The following is an 8,647-nucleotide window of genomic DNA, read 5'->3' on the forward strand; positions in this document are numbered from 1 at the left end:
CCACTGTCCACTCAATTTCTACTCTATTATATCATTAAAAGAGAAAAATGTTATTTAGTAACTTCTAGAGACTGTTGTTTATGCAATTTCACTTATAAGATTACTAATCCATTCAACTCAGTATGGCGTAACTGATGTAGTAATTTTCACATGCTCCGTAAATAGACAACTGCTTTGGTTTCTATTCTAACTCTTGTTTACATTTCACTGTAAATAATAATTATACAATAATTTCCCTTTGTTAAAAGGACTGAAGAAGTCATCAGGATATTTTCTATTCAACCAAGAACTGTCAAAATACTATGAACAGAAGCTTAGTTATGGAGTCATATCTAGGATACATCTCCTTATAGACAGACCAGCACCTCTCCTGTGTGGCAAAGGCCAACTCAGGTTTCAACAAGAGTGATGAGTGTCAGCTCCATCTCACCACCTCCCCTACCTCTACATGCATCACAGCAGGTTCATCATTGTGATTGCATGCCACCCACCCTCACCCCAGCTGTCTAAACAGTCTCAATTTCTTCACTAGACCTCAAAGAACTCAAAAGATATAGTACACATCGTCGCTCTAAATCTGTCTGTTCTGTTCAGAAGACACATTTCTACATCCTATTTTTCCTGTTCTTTCACTGTTTAGACAGTACTGTGTATAACTATATATTTGCTTTTTGTAAAATTACAGTAAGAACCTTCCTAAATTCTAAGTCTGTACCATGAAGGTGGGGTATGCCCGAGACTCCATATTTCAAACAAGCTCTTAGGAGAACTTGATATTGCTAATTAAACCCTAGTATCAGTCATGAGTGTCTATCTATTTACTTATTTTACAATTTTGTGGCCAGAGAGATTGAAAACAGAATTTCACACATGTTGGGAAAGTGCTCTTTTATTGAGTTACCCCTGCAGGCCTCAGGATTAATTATATTCCCTAACAGACAAGAGAAGCACCATGCTTTTCTCAGATGTTAGCCTTTATATCAGGCAGTAAAACAGGACTCAATAAGGATTCTCTTCAGATGAGCTCTTTGATACTGTACTGGGCCTTTTCAGAGAACTAGAGTCAAGTGCAGCAGTAGTTTCTGTGGGCTTCCTGTTGCCTCCTCCTGGTTCTGCTGTTATAACACAAGCTCCAGCAGGACCCTTCATAGCCATGCATTCTATTAGCATGTTTTTCTAAACCAAAAATGAAGACAGAACAAAAGAAAGGTTTTTCTGATCATAATACCCAGTGCAGATCTTGGGCTGTCTGGAGACAGTTTACTTCACTCCGCTGGCAGATTGTTAGAGGAGACTGCTGCTAACTCTTGACTCTACCGCGGTGTCAGAAAGTTATATTCTTTGCAGACTGACCCAAAGTAGAAAAGCAATAGACCTACTAGAAACATGGCAAAATATTTTCACAATAAACATTGTGATCATTGATAATAGCTGCATACTTCTACACAGTGGCCTATGGTGATCAGGTCCTGTCTCTCAACAATGTTTCCAACACTCTAATCATTACCATATCAGTCTTGGGACCATGTCAAAAGCTATTCAAGTTGTCCGGTTTAGACCTTTCATTTTAAATAGCTCACTTAATGACAACAGCAGTGTGATACACACTGGTTTGAATATCCCTTATCAGATTTCCCAAGAGAAGAATGGCAGAATTAAATTTCCATGTAACACACTAAGGAATAAATCACGTGATAGAAGTGGTATGGAAAATGGAAATGGAGTAGGTTCTAAGAGCAGACAGACTCTAGACAGTGTGAGTTTTTTCAAAAATAAAATCCTTATTTTCCATGTATCGATACAAAGCATTGTGAAATTATCTGGGTATCCGTCTGTGCTGACTACTTCTTTGTAAGTGCTTGGGTAAATCCATCATGTTGGTGTCATATGAGCTCACTGCTGGCATGGTTTCAAGAAATCTCATTATTTTTTGATGTCCATGATGGATTCAAAATGAGGATATTACTGGCCTAAGGGTCTGTTAGCCTTGCCTGTCATATTTGTCAAGCTACAAAGCAGATCTGCCGAAGGGTTGGGAGGGCATTGGGGACAGTGGGCCATTAAAATGTAGTTCCATTACTTACACTCAGTTAGGCTAAGGAAATGGAGGGTAACAAGTGTGAGAGCTGCCTCCTGGGATCCATTTCCAGTGTTACATACCAGAAAAGGAAAAATCAAAATGACAGTTGAGACAGCAAGAAGCTCTTTCGACATGTGATGGGCAGGCCTTGTAATTTCTCACTGTGGGTGAAAAGTGCCTGTTTGGGTAAGCTACCAGGCAACTTTGGGAGTGCAGCCAAAACCCTGCAGGAGAAGGCCAGCTCTTACTGAAAGCTGGACTTAGATGATTCTCTGGCCTCTTGGTGGCAGAGCAAGGCTATGTCAAGTCATCTGGAACCCAAGGGCAAAGACTAGACTAACTACAACAAATTGATTAAAATAATAAAAATATTTGTGTCTGCTCTTTGTAGTATAATAAGTTGAAAGTTCTGAATGAACAGACTTGGGGAAAAAAAACATAATCCTTTTGGTTTAGACAATATCTTGTTGAAGAGAAAGGAATTAGATCTTACATTTTAAGACTGTAATGCTAATATAACTTCTGAAGCTAGGGTCCAGCTTTTGTGCCCATCTTCCTCCTATTTAATTATTGGATAAATGATTATGTTGTTAATACATGTCAAGTATTATGTGCTCAGTGCATCCCAAATAGTAAACATTGGTCACTTACCACATACCAGGCAAGATATACTGTATCACAATGCAGGAAAATGACATTAAATTGGGACATTATTCAAAGGAAGCATAATTAAGTCTAATCTGAGTTAAAAATGTTATTTCTTTTAAAAATCAGAATATGTGCCTAAATAAGTACATTAAAAACTCCTTATTAAATAATATTATACATGCTTAATGGGAAGAATTATTGAGGTTCAATAATCACACCAATACAGGTGAAAGTTTCTGTCCTGCCTGGTCCCACAGACATTCAGTGGCAAAGAAACACACAGATGCTAATATTAATTATCAACTGTTTGGCCTATTAGCTCAGGCTTATTATTAACTAGCTCTTACAAGTTAAATAAACCCATAATTCTTGTCTATGTTTAGCCATACTTGGCTTGGTACCTTTGCTCAGTGAGGCCTTCTCAGTTTGCTTCCTCTGAATCTAGCCAGTGACTGCATCTCTTTCCCCTTCTCAGAATTCTCTTAGTCTGGTTACCCCACCTATACTTCCTGCCTGACCATTGGCCAATTACTGTTTTATTAAACTAATATGAGTGACAAATCTTTACAATGTACAAGAGTATTAGACCATGGCACACCAAAAACAACAGCCATAGCAAGGAAACTCTGAGAAAACTATACCATGAATACAGTGATGAGTGCTGGAAAAATACACAGAGCTGCTGCCTGTATCCAGAGGGAAGGGGAAGCCAAGCTGAAGGTGGTTGCAAGTGAGAAGTCCCTTCCTTTAGTGTCTTTGAATAGCATGAACCTGGAAGGGAGTACTCATTTCCATTGGATTAATGAATGCAGAGCCATACCACAGCACACATTAGCTTTCCCTAAGACAAGCTTTCAGCCTGTGGTACTGATGCAACAAGGATAAATGAGTTGTAAATCTTCCAGTTTTCTTAGCTAGAAACAAAGCTGGACATGAAACGCATGAGCCACAGAGCCTCTGACGGGGATATTTGGGAAGAAAGAAAGAATGAGAGAAAGAAAAAAGAAGGAAGGAAGGAAGGAAGGAAGGAAGGAAGGAAGGAAGGAAGGAAGGAAGAAAGAAAGGAAGGAAGGAAATGCCACAAAGAAATATCAGACTCTGTCCTGGGAAACATGCAAGCCACTATGTTGAGATCACTTTATGCCCATGTGGATTACTGAAAATAATGCTATACATTTCTGGTAAGGATATAGTAAGAGCCCAGAACCACCTAATGAAAGTCTGTTTTCCTTGGCTCAAGAGACAGCTCAGTTACCATGTGCATACATGGGTATTTCCTGCTCATAGGACAAGGCTTCATGAAGTTAGACTCAAGTAAAAAAATTTACCATCTAAAAATCACTGAGATAAGTAAACTAGTAGTCTGTGCCTTAGAGACTTCTTGATTCCTACATAATTGTAAGCAAACTTAAATTTGTTTATCCTACTTAATAGTGTCATTCAATATCTCCAAATCCAATTTCATGCACCCAGTATTTTAAAAATATAAGCTTCTGTGCTGGTCCCGAACTTAATCTCCAAAACACTATTGTGCTCATTTGCCTTATATTCAAGTCTGTTCAATAACATAACTCATTTCATATCTTGTCCAATGCTTACACAGCTGTCAGCTACAAGATAAAATCCATGCTAGATAATCAAGGAAACTTCTAAAGACGTCTAAGTTCTCAGGCTTGCTTCCATGATACTCTATGAAAATCATCCATAAGTTAAAGACAATGTCTATTTCTTTTGAATTATTCAGTGTAGCATTTTGCCTGGTATTTAAGCGTGTATTTCCTAATTAGCATTTTAAGGTGCTTGCCTTTTGTGTATCCATTATTCATCTTTTATGTATTTTTAAGCTCATTCTCTCATATTTTTAACTTTTTATTAGTTAAATTTTTTCATTTGACTTCCCTATTTTTTACATCTATAATATAATATGAGCATTTTCTCTTCCCTTTCCACTCTCCAAACTTTCCCATATACTACTCTTTTCTCTGCTTCAACTTCATTGCCTCTTTTTTCACAATGTTCCCCGAGCCTTTGTTGCAGGAAAGTTTTGTACATGTATCCTCTGAAAATGGGCTCTACAACTCTGCATTTTGATTGGTTGGTGTTTTCAGCAATGGCATCCTTCTGTTTCAAGTCTTTGATGGGGAATGAAGACTGCACTTATCTGTGGGTATAAGGACAAATGTTTATAGCTTGTTGCTAGGCATTTTGCTGATTTAGTAAATTGGTGGTTTTAGATTCTTCACTAGCACTGAACAGTTAGCTAGGTTTCCAGCACCAGGTATGATTTTTTCTTGTTAAGCAGGTCTGAAGTCTAATTAGAGAGCTGCTGGTTACCACAAGGTATGTGTGCTATTACTATATACTTAGGGTTATCACACCACACTGGTTTTTGACGTGGTTCATAGGAGTTATAGCTGAGTAGAACTGTTGGTCCTCCTTTGGAAGCTTGCACGGTCTCTTCAGTTACCATAAAAACTAGTCCTCAGTGATATGATGTTCATATCAGTTTCTTCTCAGGGGTTTCTGGACCCTGTTTCTAAAGTATATGGTTTCTTCAACAAGAATTCATCTTCTACCTCTGGAGACTAACCAAGGGCAATAGCACCAGGGTATATGGTTTGGGAGTCTATTGGACAGTCCTGGCCAACAACTAAAAAGAGGACTACTAATGTCTGGTGTTGGGATTCCTGTGATGTTGTGGTCTTTGGCTCTTGGAGGGAACACCATCAGGCTAGGTGAGAAACGTTTATTGAAACAGTTACCCATATATTTGTATACAGCAATGAACACAGCAGAGTATCCATGGAGTAGGGTGCCAAGTCTTTCAGGCAAATGCTAACAATGTCATAGCTGGATCATGTGACAGATTTAATTTTAGCTCTTTTAAATTTCTCCACACTGAGTGGCTATAGCAGTTTGCAATGTCACCAAAGGCTAGTGACGGTTTCTCTTTTCCTGAATCCCCTCCATTTGCTGTCAGTTGTTTGCTTGATCTTTGTCATTCTGACTGGGAGAATGGAGTCAAAAAGCCATTTTGATTTGTATTTCCCCACTTATCTGACATTATGAACACTTCTGAGATATTTCTTAGACATTTTTGAAAGCTTTCTATTGAGGTCCCAGGTCCATTTGTCAAACGGGTTATTTGGGTTTTTTGATTCTGTTTTTGTTTTTTTCCTTTTTTTAATTCTTTGAATATCCTCTGTTAGATTCATAACTGGCAAAAATTCTCTTTGATTCTGTGGGTTTCCTATCTGCCTAGTTGATTGCTTTTTTAGCTGTGCAGAAGCTTTTCAGTTTCATGAAATGCCACTTCTCAACCATTGGCCTTCATTCTAGGGTAAACTGAGTCCTTTCATTAAAATTCTTTCCAATATCTTTAACATGTAGGATATCATCTATGTTTTCTTTGAGCAGATTCTGTTTCAGGTTTCATGTTTAGGGCTTTGATTCATTTGGAGTTAGCTTTTGCCCAAAATTATAGATATGGGCATAATTTTATTTTTTGCACCCAGTTTTCCCAGCACCATTCGCTTAAAGATTATTTCAAATATTTCTTCAGCATGATTTCGGCATCTTTGTCAAATATTAAATGACTGAAGTTATGTGTACTCATGTTTGGGCCTCTGATTTTGCTTTATTGGTCTATGTGTCTGTTTAGTGTCAGTAAAATATTGTTTTTATTACTGTGGATCTGTAATAAGTCTGGAATGGTAATCCCTCAAGCATTGCACTTTTTGCTCAGGATGTTTTTGACTCTCAGAGGTCTTTGCGTTCCCATATGAATTTTAGGATAGGTTTTTATATTTATGCAAAGAATGAAATGAGGATTTTGATCAGAATTGTATTGAATCTGTAAATAGGTTTTTATAGAATGGTCATATTCAAAATGTTGATTCTACCAGTTCATGAACATGGATATCTTTCTGTTTTCTAGTGAGTCTCTACTTTTTTTTTCAGAGGTTTGAAGTCTGCATTGTATTGAAGTCCTTCATTTCTTGGTCAGTTTTATTAACAGCTATTTTATTTTAACTGAGGCTATTGTGAATAGCGGTGTGTCCACAATCTCCTCCGTGTGTTTGTTGTTGGTATGTAGAAAAGTTATTGAACTGGGCACACTGATTCTGTATTCTGCCACTTTGCTGGACTTAATCAATCCTAAAAATTTTCTGATAGAAATTGGAGAATCTCTAATGTATAGCTTCATGTCATTTGCAGGTAGGGAAAGACTGACTTCTTTCCCAGTTTGTATTCCTTTAATTTTTTTTTCTTTACAGCTCCAACTAGTACTTGGAGCACAATGTTGAAAAGGAGTGCAGACAGTGGACTTTTGTGGATAGTTTTAAGTTTTCTTCCAGGTAGAAGATGTTAGCTTTGGGTTTCTCATATATAGATTTTATTGTGTTCAGATATGTTTCCTTTAGCACTACACTCTCTGGGACCTTTTTAGCATGAAGGAATATTGAGTTTTTTCAAAGGCTTCTTCTATATCTATTAAAATTGTGTGATTTTTGTCCTGAAGCCCACTTATGTGGTTTATAAGATTTATCGAGTTTCATGTGTTGAATCATCCCTGAATCATTTATTTTAAGGATAAACTCAGTTTGATCACGGTGTATAATCTTTTTGATGAATGTTTATATTTTGTTTCCAAGTATTTTATTGAATATTTTTAGTATTTGTTCATCAGAAATATTGACCTTTAGTTTCCATTTCTTTGTTCTTGTATCTTAATCCAGTTTGGTATTAGACTTTGGGAGTGTGCCTTCCATTTGTATGGTTGGTTGGTTGGTTGGTTTGGTTTGGTTTATTTTAGTAGTTAAGAAGAGCGGGTTATAGATCTTAGAATATCTGGTGGGTTCTGTTAGGAATTCATCTGGTTCTGGGCTTTTCATTTTCTTTCATTTTCTTCATTTTTTCTTTTCTTTTCTTTTTTTTTTACTAGAAAGCTTTCTATTGTTTTTTCAGTTTCTTAATTATTTGTGGGTCTTTTAGAATATTTTCTTCTTTTTGGGTTAATTTTAGTGGTTTGGCTGAATCTAGAAATTCATCCATTTCTTTTGGATTTTCTAGTTTAAAGGAGGACACGTTTTTAAAATATTCCTTTATAATATTCTGAATTCCTATGGTATTTGTTATAATCTTTCCCTGTTTATTTATGAGTCTGTTAATTTGGATCCATCTTCTCTTTTTGTTATTTGGGCCAAAAGTCTGTCAATTTTTTTTTACCTTCTCAAAGAATCAGTCCAATTCTTAGATTTGTTGATTCTTTGTATTGTTTTCTTTGTTTCTCTTTCCTTAATTTCTCCTCTTTTATTTTTTATTTTTTCTTGCCATTGGCTGGGTTTGGATATTTTTTGTCTTATTTTTACAAACAGTTTGAGTTGCATCACTGATCAGTATTTGATCAATGCATCATTGCATCAGTATTTGTGCTGTTTTCAATTTTTTAATGTTGGCAATGAAGCTATAAATATCCCTTATAGTACTGCTGCCAAAATATCCCAGAGGCTTTGTTGTATATGTTTTAATTTAGTTTTAGAAATTTTTATATTTATTTCTTGATTTCTTATCTTTGACTCATTCATCATTCAATAATATGTAATTTAAGTTATATGAGTTTTCATAATTATTAGCAGGTTTCTTTTTTTACTGATAATGTTATATTTTATTACATTTTGTCCAGATAGGATATAAGGGGTGATTTCAATCTTTTTGAATTTATAACAACCTAATTTGTTGTCCCATGATGTGGTGTATTTTAGAAAAGTGTTCATATGCTGCTAAGTAGAATGTGGATATTTTTTCTTTTAGTGTTCTGATAGAATATTCTAAAGATATCTGTTAAGTCCATTTGATGTATGATATCAATTAATAATGATGTTATGGAGTAGGGTGCCAAGTCTTTCAGGCAAATGC

The sequence above is a fragment of the Microtus ochrogaster genome, linkage group LG9 (genome assembly GCF_000317375.1).
Source record: "Microtus ochrogaster isolate Prairie Vole_2 linkage group LG9, MicOch1.0, whole genome shotgun sequence".
In the NCBI taxonomy this organism is placed as follows: Eukaryota; Metazoa; Chordata; class Mammalia; order Rodentia; family Cricetidae; genus Microtus; species Microtus ochrogaster.